This window comes from Hyla sarda, chromosome 5, assembly GCF_029499605.1.
Source record: "Hyla sarda isolate aHylSar1 chromosome 5, aHylSar1.hap1, whole genome shotgun sequence".
Classification (NCBI taxonomy): domain Eukaryota; kingdom Metazoa; phylum Chordata; class Amphibia; order Anura; family Hylidae; genus Hyla; species Hyla sarda.
In genome coordinates, this window is record NC_079193.1 from 308,143,884 (window position 1) to 308,167,965 (window position 24,082).

General features: G+C 44.8%; 1 long non-coding RNA gene across 1 annotated transcript in view; it reads left to right on the forward strand.

Moving 5' to 3' along the window:
• The window catches only part of LOC130274168 (uncharacterized), a 53,669-nt gene extending 30,805 nt beyond the window's left edge, over window positions 1–22,864 (forward strand). The window contains exons 2-3 of the long non-coding RNA XR_008844271.1: window positions 14,099–14,181; window positions 22,844–22,864. This is a non-coding gene — a long non-coding RNA (uncharacterized LOC130274168). The remainder of the gene's footprint in view (window positions 1–14,098; window positions 14,182–22,843) is intronic.
• The last annotated feature ends 1,218 nt before the right edge of the window (window positions 22,865–24,082 follow it).

The following is a 24,082-nucleotide window of genomic DNA, read 5'->3' on the forward strand; positions in this document are numbered from 1 at the left end:
AGGTGGTATATGATCTGTATGGATTATGTCTAATACTACATTACATATGGAAAACATCATGCTGTATGTGATATGTATGGATTACCTATTTAAAAATGGATTATTCTGTTTAACCGTCCAAAATAAATACAAGGAGGATATAAAAAATATAGTGGGGCAAAAAAGTATTTAGTCAGCCATCAATTGTGCAAGTTCTCCCACTTAAAAAGATGAGAGAGGACTGTAATTTTCAATATAGGTATACCTCAACTATAAGAGACACAATAAGAAAAAAAAATTACATTGTCTGATTTTTAAAGAATTTATTGGCAAATTATGGTGGAAAATAAGTATTTGATCACCTACAAACAAGCAAGATTTCTGACTCTCACAGACCTGTAACTTCTTCTTTAAGAGTCTCCTCTGTCCTCCACTCGTTACCTGCATAAATGGGACCTGTTTGAACTTGTTATCAGTATAAAAGACACCTGTCCACAACCTCAAACAGTCCCACGCCAAACTCCACTATGGTCAAGACCAAAGAGCTGTCAAAGAACACCAGAAACAAAATTGTTGTTACGCCGAGCGCTCCGGGTCCCCGCTCCTCCCCGGAGCGCTCGCTTCACTCTCCCCGCTGCAGCGCTCCGGTCACATCCTCTGACCCGGGGCGCTGCGATTCCGCTGCCAGCCGGGATGCGATTCGCGATGCGGGTAGCGCCCGCTCGCGATGCGCACCCCGGCTCCCGTACCTGACTCGCTCTCCGTCTGTTCTGTCCCGGCGCGCGCGGCCCCGCTCCCTAGGGCGCGCGCGCGCCGGGTCTCTGCGATTTAAAGGGCCACTGCGCCGCTGATTGGCGCAGTGGTTCCAATTAGTGTGTTCACCTGTGCACTTCCCTATATCACCTCACTTCCCCTGCACTCCCTTGCCGGATCTTGTTGCCATTGTGCCAGTGAAAGCGTTCCTTGTGTGTTCCTAGCCTGTGTTCCAGACCTTCTGCCGTTGCCCCTGACTACGATCCTTGCTGCCTGCCCCGACCTTCTGCTACGTCCGACCTTGCTTCTGCCTACTCCCTTGTACCGCGCCTATCTTCAGCAGCCAGAGAGGTGAGCCGTTGCTAGTGGATACGACCTGGTCACTACCGCCGCAGCAAGACCATCCCGCTTTGCGGCGGGCTCTGGTGAAAACCAGTAGTGGCTTAGAACCGGTCCACTAGCACGGTCCACGCCAATCCCTCTCTGGCACAGAGGATCCACTACCTGACAGCCGGCATCGTGACAGTAGATCCGGCCATGGATCCCGCTGAAGTTCCTCTGCCAGTTGTCGCTGACCTCACCACGGTGGTCGTCCAGCAGTCACAACAGATAGCGCAACAAGGCCAACAGCTGTCTCAACTGACCGTTATGCTACAACAGTTACTACCACAGCTTCAGCAATCATCTCCTCCGCCAGCTCCTGCACCTCCTCCGCAGCGAGTGGCCGCTCCTGGGCTACGCCTATCCTTGCCGGATAAATTTGATGGGGACTCTAAGTTTTGCCGTGGCTTTCTTTCCCAATGTTCCCTGCATCTGGAGATGATGTCGGACCTGTTTCCCACTGAAAGGTCTAAGGTGGCTTTCGTAGTCAGCCTTCTGTCCGGAAGAGCCCTGTCATGGGCCACACCGCTCTGGGACCGCAATGACCCCGTCACTGCCTCTGTACACTCCTTCTTCTCGGAAATCCGAAGTGTCTTTGAGGAACCTGCCCGAGCCTCTTCTGCTGAGACTGCCCTGTTGAACCTGGTCCAGGGTAATTCTTCCGTTGGCGAGTATGCCGTACAATTCCGTACTCTTGCTTCAGAATTGTCCTGGAATAATGAGGCCCTCTGCGCGACCTTCAAAAAAGGCCTATCCAGCAACATTAAAGATGTTCTGGCCGCACGAGAAATTCCTGCTAATCTACATGAACTTATTCACCTAGCCACTCGCATTGACATGCGTTTTTCCGAAAGGCGTCAGGAACTCCGCCAAGATATGGACTCTGTTCGCACGAGGCGTTTCTTCTCCTCGGCTCCTCTCTCCTCTGGTCCCCTGCAATCTGTTCCTGTGCCTTCCGCCGTGGAGGCTATGCAGGTCGACCGGTCTCGCCTGACACCTCAAGAGAGGACACGACGCCGTATGGAGAACCTCTGCCTGTACTGTGCTAGTACCGAACACTTCCTGAGGGATTGTCCTATCCGTCCTCCCCGCCTGGAAAGACGTACGCTGACTCCGCACAAAGGTGAGACAGTCCTTGATGTCTACTCTGCTTCTCCACGTCTTACAGTGCCTGTGCGGATGTCTGCCTCTGCCTTCTCCTTCCCTGCTGTGGCCTTCTTGGACTCTGGATCTGCAGGAAATTTTATTTTGGCCTCTCTCGTCAACAGGTTCAACATCCCGGTGACCAGTCTCGCCAGACCCCTCTACATCAATTGTGTAAATAATGAAAGATTGGACTGTACCATACGTTTCCGCACGGAGCCCCTTCTTATGAGCATCGGATCTCATCACGAGAGGATTGAACTTTTGGTCCTCCCCAATTGCACCTCGGAAATTCTCCTTGGACTTCCCTGGCTTCAACTTCATTCCCCAACCCTGGATTGGTCCACTGGGGAGATCAAGAGTTGGGGGTCCTCTTGTTCCAAGAACTGTCTAAAACCGGTTCCCAGTAACCCTTGCCGTAACTCTGTGATTCCTCCAGTAACCGGTCTCCCTAAGGCCTATATGGACTTCGCGGATGTTTTCTGCAAAAAACAAGCTGAGACTCTACCTCCTCACAGGCCTTATGATTGTCCTATCGACCTCCTCCCGGGCACTACTCCACCCCGGGGCAGAATTTATCCTCTCTCTGCCCCAGAGACTCTTGCCATGTCTGAATACGTCCAGGAGAATCTAAAAAAGGGCTTTATCCGTAAATCCTCCTCTCCTGCCGGAGCCGGATTTTTCTTTGTGTCCAAAAAAGATGGCTCCCTACGTCCTTGCATTGACTACCGCGGTCTTAATAAAATCACGGTTAAGAACCGCTACCCCTTACCCCTCATCTCTGAACTCTTTGATCGCCTCCAAGGTGCCCACATCTTTACTAAATTGGACTTAAGAGGCGCCTATAACCTCATCCGCATCAGAGAGGGGGATGAGTGGAAAACGGCATTTAACACCAGAGATGGACACTTTGAGTATCTGGTCATGCCCTTTGGCCTGTGCAACGCCCCTGCCGTCTTCCAAGACTTTGTCAATGAAATTTTTCGTGATCTGTTATACTCCTGTGTTGTTGTATATCTGGACGATATCCTAATTTTTTCTGCCAATCTAGAAGAACACCGCCAGCATGTCCGTATGGTTCTTCAGAGACTTCGTGACAATCAACTCTATGCCAAAATTGAGAAATGTCTGTTTGAATGCCAATCTCTTCCTTTTCTAGGATATTTGGTCTCTGGCCAGGGACTACAGATGGATCCAGACAAACTCTCTGCCGTCTTAGATTGGCCACGCCCCTCCGGACTCCGTGCTATCCAACGCTTTTTGGGGTTCGCCAATTATTACAGGCAATTTATTCCACATTTTTCTACCATTGTGGCTCCTATCGTGGCTTTAACCAAAAAAAATGCTGATCCCAAGTCCTGGTCTCCTCAAGCAGAAGACGCCTTTAAACGACTCAAGTCTGCCTTTTCTTCGGCTCCCGTGCTCTCCAGACCTGACCCTTCCAAACCCTTCCTATTGGAGGTTGATGCCTCCTCAGTGGGAGCTGGAGCTGTTCTTCTACAAAAAAATTCTTCCGGGCATGCTGTCACTTGTGGTTTTTTCTCTAGGACCTTCTCTCCAGCGGAGAGGAACTACTCCATCGGGGATCGAGAGCTTCTAGCCATTAAATTAGCACTTGAGGAATGGAGGCATCTGCTGGAGGGATCTAGTTTTCCTGTTATTATCTACACCGACCACAAGAACCTCTCCTACCTCCAGTCTGCCCAACGGCTGAATCCTCGCCAGGCCCGGTGGTCTCTGTTCTTTGCCCGATTTAATTTTGAGATTCACTTTCGTCCTGCCGATAAGAACATTAGGGCCGATGCTCTCTCTCGTTCCTCGGATGCCTCAGAAGTTGAACTCTCTCCGCAACACATCATTCCACCTGACTGCCTGATCTCCACTTCTCCTGCCTCCATCAGGCAGACTCCTCCAGGAAAGACCTTTGTTTCTCCACGCCAACGCCTCGGAATCCTCAAATGGGGTCACTCCTCCCATCTCGCAGGTCATGCGGGCATCAAGAAATCTGTGCAACTCATCTCCCGCTTCTATTGGTGGCCGACTCTGGAGACGGATGTTGTGGACTTTGTGCGAGCCTGCACTATCTGTGCCCGGGATAAGACTCCTCGCCAGAAGCCCGCTGGTTTTCTTCATCCTCTGCCTGTCCCCGAACAGCCTTGGTCTCTGATTGGTATGGATTTTATTACTGATTTACCCCCTTCCCGTGGCAACACTGTTATTTGGGTGGTCGTTGATCGATTCTCCAAAATGGCACATTTCATCCCTCTTCCTGGTCTTCCTTCTGCGCCTCAGTTGGCTAAACAATTTTTTGTACACATTTTTCGTCTTCACGGGTTGCCTACGCAGATTGTCTCGGATAGAGGTGTCCAATTCGTGTCTAAATTCTGGAGGGCTCTCTGTAAACAACTCAAGATTAAATTAAATTTTTCTTCTGCATATCATCCCCAGTCCAATGGACAAGTAGAAAGAATTAACCAGATCTTGGGTGATTATTTGCGACATTTTGTTTCCTCCCGCCAGGATGACTGGGCAGATCTCCTTCCATGGGCCGAATTCTCGTATAACTTCAGGGTCTCTGAATCTTCCTCCAAATCCCCATTTTTCGTGGTGTACGGCCGTCACCCTCTTCCCCCCCTCCCTACCCCCTTGCCCTCTGGTCTGCCCGCTGTGGATGAAATTTCTCGTGACCTTTCAATTATATGGAGAGCGACCCAAAATTCTCTCTTACAGGCTTCTTCACGCATGAAGAGGTTCGCGGATAAGAAAAGAAGAGCTCCTCCCGTTTTTTCCCCTGGAGACAAGGTATGGCTCTCCGCTAAATATGTCCGCTTCCGTGTCCCTAGCTACAAATTGGGACCACGCTATCTTGGTCCTTTCAAAATTTTGTGTCAAATTAATCCTGTCTCTTACAAACTTCTTCTTCCTCCTTCTCTTCGTATCCCTAATGCCTTTCACGTCTCTCTTCTTAAACCACTCATCCTCAACCGTTTTTCTCCCAAATCTGTTCCTCCCACTCCTGTTTCCGGCTCCTCGGACATCTTCTCTGTCAAAGAGATCTTAGCCTCTAAAAAGGTCAGAGGGAAAACTTTTTTTTTAGTGGACTGGGACGGTTGTGGTCCTGAAGAGAGATCCTGGGAACCTGAGGACAACATCCTAGACAAAAGTCTGCTCCTCAGGTTCTCAGGCTCTAAGAAGAGGGGGAGACCCAAGGGGGGGGGTACTGTTACGCCGAGCGCTCCGGGTCCCCGCTCCTCCCCGGAGCGCTCGCTTCACTCTCCCCGCTGCAGCGCTCCGGTCACATCCTCTGACCCGGGGCGCTGCGATTCCGCTGCCAGCCGGGATGCGATTCGCGATGCGGGTAGCGCCCGCTCGCGATGCGCACCCCGGCTCCCGTACCTGACTCGCTCTCCGTCTGTTCTGTCCCGGCGCGCGCGGCCCCGCTCCCTAGGGCGCGCGCGCGCCGGGTCTCTGCGATTTAAAGGGCCACTGCGCCGCTGATTGGCGCAGTGGTTCCAATTAGTGTGTTCACCTGTGCACTTCCCTATATCACCTCACTTCCCCTGCACTCCCTTGCCGGATCTTGTTGCCATTGTGCCAGTGAAAGCGTTCCTTGTGTGTTCCTAGCCTGTGTTCCAGACCTTCTGCCGTTGCCCCTGACTACGATCCTTGCTGCCTGCCCCGACCTTCTGCTACGTCCGACCTTGCTTCTGCCTACTCCCTTGTACCGCGCCTATCTTCAGCAGCCAGAGAGGTGAGCCGTTGCTAGTGGATACGACCTGGTCACTACCGCCGCAGCAAGACCATCCCGCTTTGCGGCGGGCTCTGGTGAAAACCAGTAGTGGCTTAGAACCGGTCCACTAGCACGGTCCACGCCAATCCCTCTCTGGCACAGAGGATCCACTACCTGACAGCCGGCATCGTGACAATTGTAGACCTGCACCAGGCTTGGAAGACTAAATCTGCAATAGACAAGCAGCTTGGTGTGAAGAACACAACTGTAGGAGCAATTATTAGAAAATGGAAGACATACAAGGCCACTGATAATCTCCCTCGATCTGGGGCTCCATGCAAGATCTCACCCCGTGGTGTCAAAATGATCACAAGAACGGTGAGCAAAAATCCCAGAACCACACGGGGGGACCTAGGAAATGACCTGCAGAGAGCTGGGACCAAAGTAACAAAGGCTACTATCAGTAACACACTATGCCGTCAGGGACTCAAATCATGCAGTGCCAGACGTGTCCCCCTGCTTAAACCAGTACATGTCCGGGCCCATCTGAAGTTTTCTAGAGAGCATTTGGATGATCCAGAAGAGAATTGGGAAAATGTCATATGGTCAGATGAAACCAAAGTAGAACTTTTTGGTAAAAATTCTACTCGTCGTGCTTGGAAGAGAAAGAAAACGGAGTTGCATCCAAAGAACACCATACCTACTGTGAAGCATGGGGATAGAAACATCCTGCTTTGGGGCTGTTTTTCAGAAAAGGGACCAGGATGACTGATCCGTGTAAAGGAAAGTATGAATGGGGCCATGTATTGTGAGATTTTGAGTGAAAATCTCCTTCCATCAGCATGGGCATTGAAGATGAAACGTGGCTGGGTCTTTCAGCATGACAATGATCCCAAACACACCGCCCGGGCAACAAAGGAGTGGCTTTGTAAGAAGCATTTCAAGGTCCTGGAGTGGCCAGTCTCCAGATCTCAACCCCATAGAAAACCTTTGGAGGGAGTTGAAAGTCCATGTTGCCAAGCGACAGCCCCAAAACATCACTGCTCTAGAGGAGATCTGCATGGAGAAATGGGCAAAATACTAGCAACAGTGTGTGAAAACCTTGTGAAGACTTACAGAAAATGTTTGACCTCTGTCATTGCCAACAAAGGGTATATAACAAAGTATTGAGATGAACTTTTGTAAAAATCAGACAATGTGATTTTATGGATAGTTTTTTTTCTCATTATGTCTCTCATAGTTGAGGTATACCTATGATGGAAATTACAGTGGGAGAACTTTCACAATTGGTGGCTGACTAAATACTTTTTTTCCCCACTGTACCAGGTATCAGCTTCTTACAGGGCCTGGCATTTCAGGTAACATTTTGAGGATAAGCTCAAAAAAGTGTGTGTACATGAGCAGTAGCACCATTTTTGTCCATTAAATAACTTGTATATGATATTTTCCACAAATTTCTGCCAAATTTGGTGGGGTTTATTCAACTTTCTCCTGCAAATAATAATTTATTTTCATTCTGCCTTTTATTATAAAATGAAAGGTGAAATGAAGCTCTCATATGGCTCTGTTGGAAATATAAAAGAGTTATGGCTCTTAGAAGGCAAGGAGGAAAAAACAAAAACACAAAATTTAAAGTAGTTGTGTCCTTAAGGCGCAAATGGGCCATGTCCATAAAGGGTTAATGTAAAAATGTGGGGGGGGAAAAATCTGATGACATATTTCTTTTAAATTGTGGATCTCTCTTTATTTCATGATCATTTGAACTGGAGAGGGTGCAGAGGAGGGCAACAAAGGTCACAAATGTGGGAGGATTACAGGACTGATCAGGTTATCAAGCTTGGGGTTACCGTATTTATCGGCATTTAACACTCATTTTTTAGGCAAAAATTTTTAGCCTAATGTCTATCTGCGTGTTATACGCCGATAAGCCGCTGCAGTTCAATGATTTAAAGCGGGCGCTTTAAATCAATGAACTGCAGCGGCTTTTGCAGGTGCAGAGACCTGCCGCCGCTGCCGGCTTCTCTGCCCCTGCCTGTCCTGGGGTCTAGAGCCCTGCTGTCGCCGCTTCTCTCCCCCTGCTATTGGCGCCGCTGCCCCTTCTCTCCCCCTGGCTATCGGTTCAGCTGCCCCATTGCCAGCGCCGAGAGCCAGGGGGAGAGAAGCGGTGCCGGCAATGGGGCAGCGGTACCGACAGACAGGGGGAGAGAAGGGGCAGCGGCACCCATTGCCAGCACCGCTGCCCCGTTGCCTCCCCCATCCCCGGTTGTATAATGACCTGTTTCCGGGGTCGGGTCCGCGCTGCTTCAGGCCTCCGGTGTGCATCCCCTGCGTCGTTGCTATGCGCTGCGAGACGCAATAACGAGTGACATCACTCGTCATTGCGCCGCGCCGTGCAGCGCATAGCAACGACGCAGGGGACGCACACCGGAAGCCTGAAGCAGCGAGGACCCACCCCCGGCAACAGGTAATTATACCACTGGGGATGGGGGAGGCAACGGGTGCCGCCGCCCCTTCTCTCCCCCTGGCTATCGGCGCCCCCTGCCCCATTGCCAGCGCCGCTTCTCTCACCCTCGCTATCGGCGCCGGCAATGGGGCAGCGGTGCGGATAGCCAGGGGGAGAGAAGGGGCAGCGGTGCCGACAGCAGGGGGAGAGAAGCGTCGGCAGCAGGGCTCTAAACCCCAGGAAAGGCAGGGGGAGAGAAGCCGGCAGCGACGGCCTCTCTCCCCCTGCCTTTCCTGGGGGCTTCTGCGGGGTCAGAAACAGTGTATCGGGGTATACACATGCACACACGCAACCTCATTTTACCAAGGATATTTGGGTAAAAAACGTTTTCTACCCAAATATCCTTGGTAAAATGAGGGTGCGTGTTATAGGCCGGTGCGTGTCATACCCCGATTAATACGGTATTTAGTTTAGAGAAAAGAAGTCTTAGGGGCGATGTGATCACAATGTACGAATATATGAATGGACAGTACAGAGATCTCTCTAGTGATCTTTTTATACCTGGGCCGGTAACCATGACAAGGGGAGCATCCTCTACGTCTAGAGGAAAGAAGGTTTCACCATCATCACAGACAGAGATTCTTTACTGTAAGAGCAGTGAGACTATAGAACTCTCTGTCACATCATGTTGTGATGTCTGACTTATTAACAGATTCAAGGGGGACCTGGATGTTTTTCTTATAATATTGCATGTTATGTATACTAGATTTATGTGGATAGAACATTGATCGAGGAATTCATTCTGATTGTCATATTGGAGTCAGGAAGGAATTTCCCCTCTATTATGGAGCAATTGGCATCAACCTCATTGGGGGTTCTGCCTTCCTCTGAATCAGCACAATAGGGTTTTGGATTTAACTTGATGGATTCTTGTCTTTTTTCTTCAACCTTACAAACTATACCAAATTCTAAGAGATTGTGCAAAAAAACAAAAGAAAAAGCCAGCATCGCCCTGGTTTTACAGGAATTAAGTATGTGTTGTTTTGTTTAGAGTAATGTTTGAATCAGCGAGAAGTACAATTGCATATTTGTGCAGAGAAATCAAACTTAGCATTTCCCTGGGTGTTCAGACTTAAGCAGGATGATATTTTGTCAAATACGTACTTGGCAGGAAGAGGGTTTTGCAATCTCTATTTCAAAAGGGAAAAAAACTCATCTCTTGAGGATTACAGTAAGGACAGCGATAACCTTTCCTGCGCAGTTACTGATTAACATGACTTCAGCCTGGGAGAAAGTCTTCTGCAGAACCTTGAACTCTAAATGCGCACTAATGGATTTGTTACTAATTCTGTCACAGAGGAAATAGTGAAGAACAAGAGTTTCTCTTTTTGGGCAGCGAGAATTGACTACTCATATAAGAAAGATAGAATTACAAATTTGGGAAAGTTCCCCTGCAGGCAGATGAATGGTACATGAGAGCACAGTCATTGTTCTTATCTGTTTATCTTGGAAGACTCCGAGCTGTTGTATAATCATTTTTACGTTTCTGATTTTGTTTCTCGAAAAGCAATAGTGATGTTTCATTGATGTTCAGTGAGGTTGGAAGAATCATGAATGTAAATCATGAGGGTGGGAGATCCTTTGTGACAAAAAGGTTGCAGTCTGTTCACCTTCCAAAATTCCATATTTTCATCATGTTCACTACAAATATGAATCAGAATTAAATATGAAATCGGGTCAGAATGTGCAATTTGTGATACTTCATAGTGATAAACCACTGAGCTGGAATAGAAACCCATTATAAAGTCACAATCATGTCACCTTATCATGGTGCTGGTCTGCACCCTCCTAGTGTTTTACATGGGGCTGGTTCAAGACTGGTGGGCACCTCAGTTCAAGTTTGGCTAGCAATGACATTTTTGGTTTATAAAAATCACTTTTTGAGAAAATACAGAAAACTTTCAAAAATACTTACCTAACTGATACATTCCCGCACCTTGGTGTCCCCCAGACTCCAGGATAAAAAAGGCCTGTATCCTGCATCACTAAGTGCTACATGGGAAAAGGTTAGGTGAGCATTTGAGCTTCATAAATACAGTTTTTGGGTGCACTGTTACTTTTATTGGGCACATGGGGCCATCATTAGTCTTCATGACACTATGTGTCATGTCTGTATTGTCCTGTGTTCATACACACGCTAATGGTTTGGTTGTGTGTGAACAGTTTTATCTTCCCTGGTCAGGAGATAGTTAATGCCTCTGCCTTTTTCAGCCAATAGCTCCTATGGTGTGTCTATTTAATGTCAGCCTAGTCTAGACCCTGGCCTGGTGATTGATTTCATTATATCCTGACTTGCTAAGATGCTGGACGTGCTGCATGGAGCTCTTGCTGATTACATCTTGCTGCTGCCATGTTTGACATGCTGCTTTGGAGCTTTGGGTGAAACACTCTTTGTTTGAGCTTTTAATCTACTATCTCTGTTTTAGCATGCACTTTGTATTTTCTGGTTTTAGCCAATTTTATGTGACATGCTCTTAGTAGATTTTAAGCTGTGTTTGTTTAGTCGGTTTTAGGATTTGTATGCTCTTTTTGCTATGTGTCTGTTCACACTGTGTTTTCTCTTGTATCCGTTCATATGTAGTTCTGTGTTTTCTATTTCTGTGGAGTGTGGCACAGGCCAGTAGTCTTTTTGGATGTATTATAAATGGTTACTTCATTAGTGAAGGGTCCAGTTTGTGTGTCCAGTGTGAACAGTATCCTATGTTAGATCCCTGTTACCGCTCCATGGGCACTCCGTGTCTACTGGTGGTGTGCGGAAAGCTTGCTATTCCTGTCTTGTGTTCAGTGTGAACAGTGTTCTATATTTATATCCTGTTGTATCTGTTTTTCTGAGTTGTAACTTGGCATCCCTGTTACCCTTCCATGGGGACTCATTGTCTGCTGGAGGTGTTCGGATAATTCCTGTTTAGCAATGGATCCCGTTTAACTTTCTGTGGGGACTCAGAGCGTATTGTTATTCCTGTGTCCACCAGAGCTTTTTCTAGGGGATTAAGCTTATTCCTGTTTTGTTCTGGAGTGTGTTCAGACTTATCTGTTTTACTGTCTGGTGTTTTGAACTCTATATGTTTATTAGTTCTTTATTCAGATCTTTGGAATTCTGTTCATGACCGCTTATCTATTGTGTCCTCTGTTCACGACCACTGAGTCCTCTGTTCATGTCCGCTGATATAGTGTCCCCTGTGCTTCTCACTGATCTGTGTCTTCTGGACTTTGTACTATAGAGTTCTATGTTCCTGTTATGTTTCTGGTTTGTGAGCGACTATTTCTAAGTATGTGTTTTTAGACCCCTGCACTTTAGTTCAGGAAGGGACCGGCACCCAGTTGTCGCTCCACCATTTAGGGTGGATGGGCAAGTAGGCAGGGAGAGCGGTTTTAGGGTCAGTTTAGGGCTCACTCTCTCTGTCCCCCAGTCGGCCCTTGACACTATGGGGGACCTCTGCAAAGCCATTTGGGTGATTACAGAACTTGAGAGGATCTGCAGTGAAAACTGGCAGAAAATCCCCAAATCCAGGTGTAGGGCCAGCATTAGGGAGAGGCAAACAGGGCAGTTGCCCAGGGCCCCCATCCTCCAGGGGGCCGCTTGCAGCTATTACCATGTCAGGGGCAGAAGCAGAGTGGCTGCGGCAGCTGCCTGCACTTATCTATGATTGAGCCTCGCTGCAGAGGCTCAGTCACATATGCTGCTGTAATGCTGGGCTTCTTTAACAACCCCCCCCCCCCAGCTCCTCTTCACACGGGATATCTCTTCCGTCTTCCTGCTGTGTTGTAATATTACACAGCAGCTCTCAGAAGTCGGAATGAAGAGGACAGGGAGAAAGTTGAGCAGTCCCATAAAGTTCTGCCCCTTCCATGAAAATAAAGCTCCTGAATCCTCCCCTGCACTTGGCTAGCTTTAGAGAAATGTCAGTGTAATTATATCTGTGTTAGTAGATGTAATGTGTTACATGCATAGTGTGATGCTTGAAAAAGGCAGCAGAGGCAGCAGAAACGTTGCATCTGTAACTTTGGTATGGAATAAAGCTACTCACATTTTTCTTCACTAATTTTGAGTGCTGCAGTTACTCTTTTGCCTTGCCTGTATTTTTGGGCCCCAGACTGCCTGCACCAACCTATACTCATTTTTTTGGTGTGCTGCTCTTCTGGTATTATTTTACACACGGCCTTGTCCTGTCCCTGTCTTAAGTCCCCTCAGTTAGAGTTCCTCCATTCCACAGGGCTCTTCTGCAGGGTTTACCCTTTACTCACCTCGCATAATGCATTAAAGATATAATGTATATTGGTAAATATGCATACAAGCTCTATCTACAAATTCCTAGTGACTACTATTCTTCTTAAATCCTATAATTAGTAGCACAATGGCCTGCTTAAAGCTCAAGATTATTAGTCCAAGCAAAGCCTGTGAGGAACCTGCATCCCGGTTACCTCAGGAGAAACTGTATATTTGTAAAGACTGTTTGCTCAAGAAGTTAAGTAAAAGTTCCAGTTATCTCATAAATCCTGCTGTGGATATTCCATTTATTCCCTGCCGTTTTTGGGCTGGTTGGCGGCAGGGCCTTCTATACTAAGCAAACCTCACCCTGGCGTCACGACAAACCAAGGGTTAATGTCAGAAGTACTCAGCTATGCACACTGTGCTTCTTTTCTCTGCTCTGCAGAGCTATAAAAATTCAGATTTACAACGAAAGTCTATGGGACTGCTGGCAATTCTATATACCAGACGTCCCGTAGACTTCCATTGTACAAATATGGCACTTGCTTTAGCTGTGCAGAATGGAGATGAGAGGGCACAGCACATGCAGCTGCGCACTTCTGTCTCTTCATTCTAATGATCAGTACCCTGCCCCCATCAATACAAACTTCTGACATTTCACTGTGCTATGTTTGTTATAATGATAGTTAAAATCTGCTCATGTGAGAGGTCATAATGATTATTGACCAGATATGTTAAAGGGGGATTCCAGCTTTACAAAAAATTACCAGGGGGCAGGGATTAGGAGGTTCAATAAAAAACATATCTCTCTTGTTGCTTCTGTCCAGTGCTCCAGAGTCCCTGGCAGTAGCGCTCCAATAATGTCACTGCTGCAGCCAATCAATGGCCTCAACAGCCATGTGTATGTACTTGTTATACATGGTCGCTGAGTCCAGTGATTGGCTGCAGTGGTCCCATGCGCCAGCAGAGACGGCCCACCACATGTTATATAATTTACTCCAGTAACTGGTGTACCACAGATGTGTCGGGTTTAATGGGAGGCCAGCGCTTCTTAATAAATCCAGTGCAGCAGGCACCGATGGGATTTTACATAGGAGATATGATGGAAAAACCAGCTGGAGTAAATCCCCCGATGTGTTTTATTCAGTAACAGCAAGGTGATATTATTCAGTGACTATGTGGTGGTAATATATGGTGGCATTATTGGTCTTTGTTTAGTGCGTTTTCTTCAATAAGGGCCCAATTCACACGGCAGAATATCTACTCAGAGAAATCCCGAGATAACATTTCATGTGGTCACTCTAAAATAAGTCAGCTCTATTGAAAGCAATGCATTTCCAAAAGGATTTCGCCCAAAAAATTTACTTTTCTTCTTTTTTGTTTTTTTTGTTTAATCAAGATTTCAGACTTTTCAAATGGGATTTTAGTGCTGGATTCCACTTCTGCCGTTCTGCCATGTGAATGGGACCTTACAGTATGGAGGTAATATTTAGTCACTTTCTGTAGGCAGTGGTATGATTTGAGAACTTTGTGGGGGGGGGTTCTTATATCCTGTGCAGTGGAAAATTTGACCAGTTGCCCATAGCAACCACTCAGATCACTTCTTTTGTATTTCAGAGGTCAACATTTCCTCTGCCCAGGTTTTGAGAAATCTCAAATTATACATATATACAGTTTATTGTGTGTGTAGGGGAACATATGTCTTGTGGCCCTGGTCTCTCTTCTGGTGCCTGGGCCCAATATGTCATATTGCCGCTTTGCTGAGCTGCAGCATGATGTATTGGGCTCAAAACAGGAGCGATGGAGGTGAGTACAGTTTTTTTTTCTCCATACTACGGAGAATGGGCATAGTTTAAATAAAAAAATTAAAAAACTGCCAGATAACCCCTTTAACTTAATGGCACTGGCTTGTTAGTGAAATATTTCAGCATTTTGGGGCCCCACTTTGAACTTTGCCCTGGACCACGCTAAGTCTAAAACCGGCCCTGTCCAGGTGTGCAATCCTTGTGACATCATCCCCTAAAAGACTGGAGGGTGTAATCGCTGCCAAAGTTGCTTCAACTTAGTACAGTATATGGGGTCTTTATACTTATGTCAGTGCAATATTTTAGTTTTTCCTTTCAATAAATTAGCAAATATTTCTAACATTTTGTAATCACTTTGTCATTATGGGGTATTAAGTGCAGAATGACGGAGGAGACTACATTTTTTCTTTTTTTTTTTTATCACATAAAATGAAAAAAAAGGTTAAACGATCTGAAAAAATTCCAAATGCATTGTATGTATGTAAATGTTATAGAGGGGTTTTATAGGAGAAGATATTCTTGATTAAATAGATCTCTTCGAGGAAAGGAAGACATTTCCTTGATTGCTCTTTTTGGCCATTGAAATACACCACAGTCAACACACACTTACTTTAAAGAACTGTATATAATTTCTACTATACATGAATATACACTAGAGAAAGGGACAGACAGCACAGAGAGAGTGCCGGAAGGGGAATTCATAGTATTACTCAACAGTGATAAAGTCTCAGTTCTGTGGAATTTTCAGGCAAAGCATTTCAGGGATTTCGCCTGGTGAGGAGGAGGAAAAATTGCTCTCACTTGTAAATTGTTTCTGAATGACTTAGCGAAAAGTGTTGGTTCACACATCATTCCTGGAACCAGCATCACTGAGAATTTTAGGTGATCCCCACTGCAGAAAAATGCAAATATTAGTCATAGATAAAAGAAAGACCAACCAGCATCAGACATGGATTCCCCCAGTAATAGACATATACAGTCATATTAGATTAAAATAAACATTTCTGGTAAATGAGTCTGTTAGATTACAGGGGTATTCCACCCTTAGACATCTTATCCCCTATCGAAAAGATAGGGGAGAAGATGTCTGATAAAGGGGGTCCTGCCGCTGGGGACCCCCACAACCTCCCTGCTGCACCCGGCATTAGTTTAGAGTGACGGGTGCAGCGCCGGAGGCTCGTGACCTGACGGCCATGCCCCTCAATGCAAGGCTATGGGAGAGGGCGTGATGCCCATCAACCGCCCTCCCATAGACTTGCAATGAGGGGGCATGGCCGTGATGTCCGAGCAGGGTGTGACCGTGACATCACGAGCCTTAGCCCCGCATTGCCAGTCATCAAGCACGGAGTGGAGTTTGCTCTGTGCACCGGATGTCTGGGGTGCCGCAGCAGAGATCGCGGGGATCCCGCCTCTGGATAGGGGATAAGATGTCTAGGGGCTGAATATCCCTTTAAATACTTTGTGATCTGTTAACCAAACTAAAAGTGTGCATACAAGATTTGGCATGTTGGATTTTCATGTGGCCATCGTTTGCTCTTTCAGGTGCTTAGTCACTACCAAAAGTGTCTGGCAGCTGTTTTTTTTACCTTCCCCTTTTAGAACACACATAGACTTAGCATGTGTAAGTAAAAGTTAAGAAGATTAGGTGTCGGCAGCGTACACAAAGGGGACAGTTATATGGTTATAATGATCCCCCTGCGCCCATCACATCTGTATGGATGCTGGCATGTGCTAGCTCAAGAGTATACAAGGCAATTTTTTAGGATCTCCAAGTGAATAGGCTTTATTTTCAACTAAGGGTACCCTTAGGACACACGTGAAGTAGAAAACTCTAAAGAGATTTTTGCCCTGTCACGTACTCCTATAGGCAGCACGCAGCTTTAAGACTGCAGCCTTCAAGAGGCTAGGAGTGGCTCAGGACTTCTGGGTCACACATCGGACTACCTGCAACAGAGCAGAAGAGGAAGATGATCTATCTACCTAATGAAGGAATTAACAATCTACTTTAACTATTTTAGCACAGTTAAAGTAGTTTTTTTCAGTTTTATGTATTTATCATTATTGGATAGACACATATATTTAGGGGAAAATTTATCAAAGTTGTCTATTTCCCGCATCAATATTGACCAAACTACAGAGCATTAGGCTGGTCTATTGTGTGCCTAATTTATCAAAAGTCGCACGGCTCTTGATAAATTCTGTGCATGGTCTTCGGGATCTAAGGTTTAGACTGTATTTAACCCGTTAAAGACCATGGACGTCTATACTAGTCCATGTGCCGTTAACGGGGTATGACACGGACTCCCGACTCGAGCCCACATCATACTGGCCGGCCCCAAGCTAATTCCTGTAGCTGGGGGCCGGCGTTAATAGCCGACATGCGGCGATCGCCGCGGCCGGCTATTAACCCTTTAGATCGCCACTGTCAAAGTTGACAGGGGCGTCTAAAGGTGCCTTTATCCTGTCACTGGACCACCACATCGCCGCATGTCAGCTATTAACGGCAGCCCCCAGCTACAGGAATAAGCTGGGGGCCAGCCGGTAGGACACGGGCTCAAGTCGGGAGCCCGTGTCATACTCTGTTAACAGCAGCAAGATTGCGGGGGGGGGGGGTGATCCACTGCTGACGTAGCCGGAGGGATTACCTCTCCTGTAGTGCAGGCTCCTGTGCTGTGAATGATAAAGCCTGGCAGGATCAGGCTTTATCAATCAAGCGCAAAGCACACAGATCAATGTGGTTCTATGGAACCACATTGATCTGTATGAGGAAACAAAGGATTCCTCCTAAAAGTCCCCTAAGTGGACTGAAAGTGTAAAAAAAAAAAGTTTAAAAAAAGTTTAAAAGCACACACATTAACCATTTCCTTATTAAAAGTTTCAATCATCCCCCTTTTCCCAAATTCCATATAAAAAATATACAAGCATAATAAAAATAAACATATGTGGTATTGTCGTGTGCGTAAATGTCCGAAATATAAAAATATATCATTTATAAAACTGCACGGTCAATGGCATACGCGCAAAAAAATTCCAAAGTCCAAAATAGTGTATTTTTGGTCACTTTTTATACCATAAAAAAAAAAAAAGCAATCAAAAAGCCTGATGAAAACAAAAATGGTACCGATAAAAAAAATTGTAAAGTTATAGGGGTCAGATTAGGAAAATTTTAAATGTATAAATTTTCAAGCATGTAGTTATGATTTTTTTCAGAAGTATGACAAAATCAACCTATATCAGTAGGGTATCATTTTAATCGTATGGACCTACAGAATAAAGATAAAGTGTAATTTTTACCGAAAAATGTACTGCGTAGAAACGGAAGCCCCCAAAATTTACAAAATGGCATTTTTTTTCTTCAATTTTGTCGTACAATGATTTTTTTTGTTTTTGTTTCGCTGTAGATTTTTAGCTAAAATGACTGACATCATTACAAAGTAGAATTGGTGGCGCAAAAGAAAAGCCCTCATATGGTTTTTTTAGGTGCAAAATTGAAAGGGCTATGATTTTTTTAAAGTAAGGAGAAAAAAACTGAAATGTAAAAACAGAAAAATGCTTGGTCCTTAAGGGGTTAAACCTGCTCCAGCATGGTCTGACATTTCAGAGTATTTTCATCCGATAAAAATTTTTGCCAAAAAGTCGCAAATTGATAAATTCAGCACCAATGCATTTTTCCATCTAAAATAGCCTAGAAGGCATCACGTACTAAAAAATCCTTTAAAGAAAAAGTTGCGAAAAAAGAAATGCCACCCCACACCATTACTGACCCACCGCCAAACCGGTCATACTGGAGGATTTTGCGGGCAGCAAACATTCTCCACGGCGTCTCCCAGAACCTGCTTTCATCTGTGAAGAGCACAGGGCGTTATTGGCGAATTTGCCAATCTTAGTGTTCTCTGGCAAATGCCAAACGTCCTGCATGGTGTTGGGCTGTAAGCACAACCCCCACCTGTAGATGTCGGGCCCTCACAGCACCCTCTTGGAGTCTGTGTCTGATTGTTTGAGTGGACACATGCACATTTGTGGCCTGCTGGAGGTCATTTTGCAGGGCTCTGGCAGTGCTCCTCCTGCTCCTCCTTGCACAAAGGTGGAGGTAGCAGTCCTGCTGCTGGGTTGTTGCCCTCCTACAGTCTCCTCCACGTCTCCTGGTGTACAGGCCTGTCTCCTGGTAGCGCCTCCATTCTCTGGACACCACGCTGACAGACACAGCAAACCTTCTTGCCACAGCTCGCATTGATATTCCATCCTGGATGAGCTGCACTACCTGAGCCACTTGTGTGCGTTGTAGACTCCGTCTCATGCTACCACTTGAGTGAAAGCACCGCCAGCTTTCAAAAGTGACCAAAACATCAGCCAAAAAGCATAGGAATTGAGAAGTGGTCTGTGGTCACCACCTGCAGAACCACTCCTTTATTGGGGGTGTCTTGCTAATTGCCTATAATTTCCACCTGTTGTCTGTCCCATTTGCACAACAGCATGTAAAATTGATTGTCAATCAGTGTTGCTTCCTGAGTGGACAGTGTGATTTCACAGAAGTGTGATTGACTTGGAGTTACATTGTGTTTTTTAAATGTTCCCTTTATTTTTTTGAGCAGTGTATTTATCACAAAAAAGTCGCAGCTGAGACTTTTCTGAGACTTTTTTTTTTGCGACTTTTTAAATTTGCTCACGTATGGGAGTTTTGTACTCCAGGTCAGACCTGGAGCAGACATGTGACTTTTTGTAAGGGGTTTTCGACTTTTTTTTTCTTGCCTACATGCGTCTTTTGCACATCATAAATACCTGACCACTGCAAAGTGAAAACTGAAATTAGGTAAAGCTGCTTACCCACAAAAGTCGCACAAAAAAGTGATGTTTTTTTGTAAGCAAAATAAAAAAAAGGCTTGAAATGTTTCTAAATAACAAATAGAATAAACCTACCTACTTATTTGGGTGACCTACCTAATGGGAAAAACTACCTATCTAATGGGGGACCTGTCTTCCCACTGGGGGGTAACTATCTACCAGGAGAAGCTACCTTCCTACTGAGGGAACCAATCTACTTGGGCATTGTACAACTCCCAAAGCTTATTCCAAAAAGTTCTAACTGTAGGGCAGTGCAACCATATGTAGAATATCATGTGAGTATATACAATTAGGCAAACATCTACCTGAACCATAATTTTTGTCTCAACTAAAACCATACTTGTTTTGTCAAAAATAAGCCTCATGTAAAGGGAATCTATTTTTTTATAAAATTATTATAAAGCCGACCTTTCATGAAAAAAAACCAAAAGGAAAATATTATTTGGAAACTGCAGGAATCAAGAAAATTCTGTATAGGGAAAGCAGAAAATAAGTGGGGAAACAGACGTATCTCTTTGGCTTAGAAATTAAAAGATAAAATTTTTGGGAGGTAAGTGGATTTCACTAAAAGGTGCTCTATACAGCCAAAACCAGGTGTGGATCATATATAATCTCTATATACAGTCATGGCCGTAAATGTTGGCACCCCTGAAATTTCTCTAGAAAATGAAGTATTTCTCACAGAAAAGGATTGCAGTAACACTTGTATTGCTATATACATGTTTATTCCCTTTGTGTGTATTGGAACTAAACCAAAAAAAGGGAGGAAAAAAAAGCAAATTGGACATAATGTCACACCAAACTCCAAAAATGGTCTGGACAAAATTATTGGCACCCTTAACTTAATATTTGGTTGCACACCCTTTGGAAAAAATAACTGAAATCAGTCGCTTCCTATAACCATCAATAAGCTTCTTACACCTCACAGCCGGAATGTTGGACCACTCTTCCTTTGCGTATTGCTCCAGGTCTCTCTTATTGGAAGGGCACCTTTTCCCAACAGCAATTTTAAGATTTCTCCACAGGTGTTCAATGGGATTTAGATCTGGACTCATTGATGGCCACTTCAGAACTCTCCAGCGGTTTGTTGCCATCCATTTCTGGGTGCTTTTTGATGTATGTTTGAGGTCATTGTCCTGCTGGAAGTCCCAAGATCTCGGACGCAAACCCAGCTTTCTGACACTGGGCTGTACAATGCCACCCAAAATCCATTGGTAATCCTCAGATTTCATGATGCCCTGCACACATTCAAGGCACCCAGTGCCAGAGGCAGCAAAACAACCCCAAAACATCATTGAACCTCCACCATATTTCACTGTAGGTACTGTGTTCTTTTCTTTGTAGGCCTCATTCCGTTTTCAGTAAACAGTAGAATGATGTGCTTTACCAAAAAACTCTATCTTAGTCTCATCTGTCCACAAGACGTTTTCCCAGAAGGATTTTGGCTTACTCAAGTTCATATTGGCAAAATGTAGTCTTGCTTTTTTATGTCTCTGTGTCAGCAGTGGGGTCCTCCTGGGTCTCCTGCCATAGCGTTTCATTTCATTTAAATGTCGACAGATAGTTTGCGCAGACATTGATGCTCCCTGAGCCTGCAGGACAGCTTGAATATCTTTGGAACTTGTTTGGGGCTGCTTATCCACCATCCGGACTATCCTGTGTTGACACCTTACATCAATTTTTCTCTTCCGTCCACACCCAGGGAGATTAGCTGCAGTGCCATGGGTTGAAAACTTCTTGATAATGCTGCACACTGTGAACAAAGGCAAATCTAGATCTCTGGAGATGGACTTGTAACCTTGAGATTGTTGATATTTTTCCACAATTTTGGTTCTTAAGTCATCAGACAGTTCTCTTCTCCTCTTTCTGTTGTCCATGTTTAGTGTGGCACACACACAGACACACAATGCAAAAACTAAGTGAACTTCTCTCCTTTTTATCTGCTTTCAGGTGTGATTTTTATATTGCCCACACCTGTTACTTGCTTAGAGTTTAAAGGAGCATCACATGCTTGAAACAATCTTATTTTTCCACAATTTTGAAAGGGTGCCAATAATTTTGTCCAGACCATTTTTGGAGTGTGGTGTAACATTATGTCCAATTTGATTTTTATCCTCCCTTTTTTGGTTTAGTTCCAATACACACAAAGGGATTAAACATGTGTTACTGCAATCCTTTTCTGTGAGAAATTGCTTTTCTTTTGGGCTGCAGAGATTGCCTGGGAAAAGTTAGTGCACAAGACAGGATATGAGGATGTTATACGAGGTCAGGATGTGAGGAAAGGATATCAGGAGGGGATAGGAATTCGGGATTTGAGATCGGGATATGAGGATGGGGTAGGTAGTTGGGATATGAGGACATTATATGAGGACGGGATATAAGGACGGGATATTAGGACAGGATATGAGGACATTATATGAGGACGGGATATAAGGACGGGATATTAGGACAGGATATGAGGAAGAGATATAAAAACAAGAAAGAAGACGGGATCTATGGATTCAGAAGAGAGTAGAGCAGGTTTTTAGAGACATAAGTTACAGTCTGTTACCCATATTACAAGCTAACAAGACATGTATCTGTAAATCTCCATTTGTATAAATAAGATCTGTTAAATCCGTGAATTCAGAATAAATTGTCACAGTTTAAAGGACTTCAATGGGGTGAAGATAAACAGCTGAGATCCATGTAACTCAAGGCATTAATCTTCATGATTAGCATTATTATCATTTACTTGTTATTCATGATTGTGTTATCTACAGTGCTGCCTTTAACCCTTTATGCTCCATTAAATGGAACCAGATAACTCAGGATGTCTGTAAACTTTAGTGTGGTAAAGATAAAGAGACTGATACCTTGTTGTTTTGTCTTTCTTTATGAGTCATTTACAAGACATTTATTTATATGAAAGAAAGGGAAGAACTTGTGGTTACTTCATGGTTTGTAGTTTTTACAATGAGCCCAACATGGAAATGTAATAAATGGTTAGCGTAGAGAGAGACTGTTCCCTGATATCTATGATATGAACATAGTAGACAGCTAGAAGACCTAAGCGCCACAATGCATCCTATGTATACCATTTTGTGTTAAAAAATAAAAACACCTGATTTTGCCTCTTTACTGGTGAGTGCCGAGACTTTATCTAGATCTGACACCTGCATTTGGATCTACTCATGTTGACCACTTTCTTTTATGGAAGTGACAAAAACACCATGATTTTATCTCAATCAACCACCTCTACAGAGTTTCTACATATTCCTCCAAGAAAGTTGAAAAAAATACATATTTAAAAGAAATCTAAAAGACTGATTTCATATGAATTACACGCGGCAACTTTAACAGAATATCATAAGCAAGACAAGATATTCAGTGGACTACGAGTCCACCTGCGACCTACTTTTTTTCTAGACAACCTTACATATTGTAAAGACTTTGAACATATTATCAACAAGTGCTTGCTGAATCTCATCTTACTATCTGGATCTCAAAATTGACAGATTACATAAAGCTGTTGCCGAGATGAGAAAGAAAGTGGACGCTGTCCAACAACTACAAGATTCCCTACTATCAGAGGAAGTCCAGACTTTCTTAAAAGAAAATATCAATACACTGCTAGACATCTACAAGAAGGAGACGGAACAAGCAAAACGTACAAAATTTCCATGCGATTTAGAGTACTATGTTAAAAAAAAACAGTCTACAAATGGCAGGACCCATTGGGAGGATCTTATCCACTGGGGAGATATCGGGGTGATGGCTACCATTCAGCAGACTCAATCAGTGATCAAGCAAGTATGCAGGGCAATCACTGTCCTTTTCCCAGATAAAGCAAAGGACACCATCCAAAAAGACATGGAGAGTGGGACCACCACCGCACTAGGACTCCTGATGACAACCAGATCTCAGGTATGGACCAATCAATAGTAATGAACATCTAACTGGACATGGATCTCCATAGACTTTACCGTAACATATGTCTATAAGCTCACTTCTCTCACATGTACCGTTGATCAAACACAAACCAGCACCTTCAACGCCACATTCTTACTAGAACAACTTGGCTACTTTTTGCTATGTCTCTTCTCGTCAATTTAGCTTACTTCTCTATTGCTCCCAGTTTGCACTATTGTGTCCAATTTGCTTTTTTTTTTTTTTTTTACTTCTGACACTCTGGTTCATCCGAGATGCCTACCAGTGCAGTCGCCATTGAACACCTCTGAGCCTTGTAGTTCCACACAGGAAGCTACTGCAAATGCAACGGTAAGTGCCTGTTAACTCCCATACATCCCTCTGCACAGCGTGGAGGATCTGTTGACCAATGGACCACTGTACCTAGGAGCCAATCACTCTATTCATTAACATTATCTCCTTTATCTGCATAGACTTCCCTGCCTCCTTCATGTCTACAATCATGGGACCCTCCGGCATGCCATGTTCCGAAGCTATGCTTGTTGCATGTTGGGATTAAATAATGCAATTGTTTCACTATGTATTCCATATTTTTGTGTGTGTTTTTTTTGTATGCATTTACTCATTTCTTATTTGGGTACCATGACAACCATGCCGATGTCACAACATGGTGCCTATATACAGTAGTAGATTTCCATAGTTTTAGCAGACAGCTAAGGAATGGCTGAACACGTCCTATGTATACCATGTTGTGTTAATAAACACCTGAATTTACATCTTTACTGGTGAGTGCTGAGACTTTATTCTTTATATGATATGAGCCATCA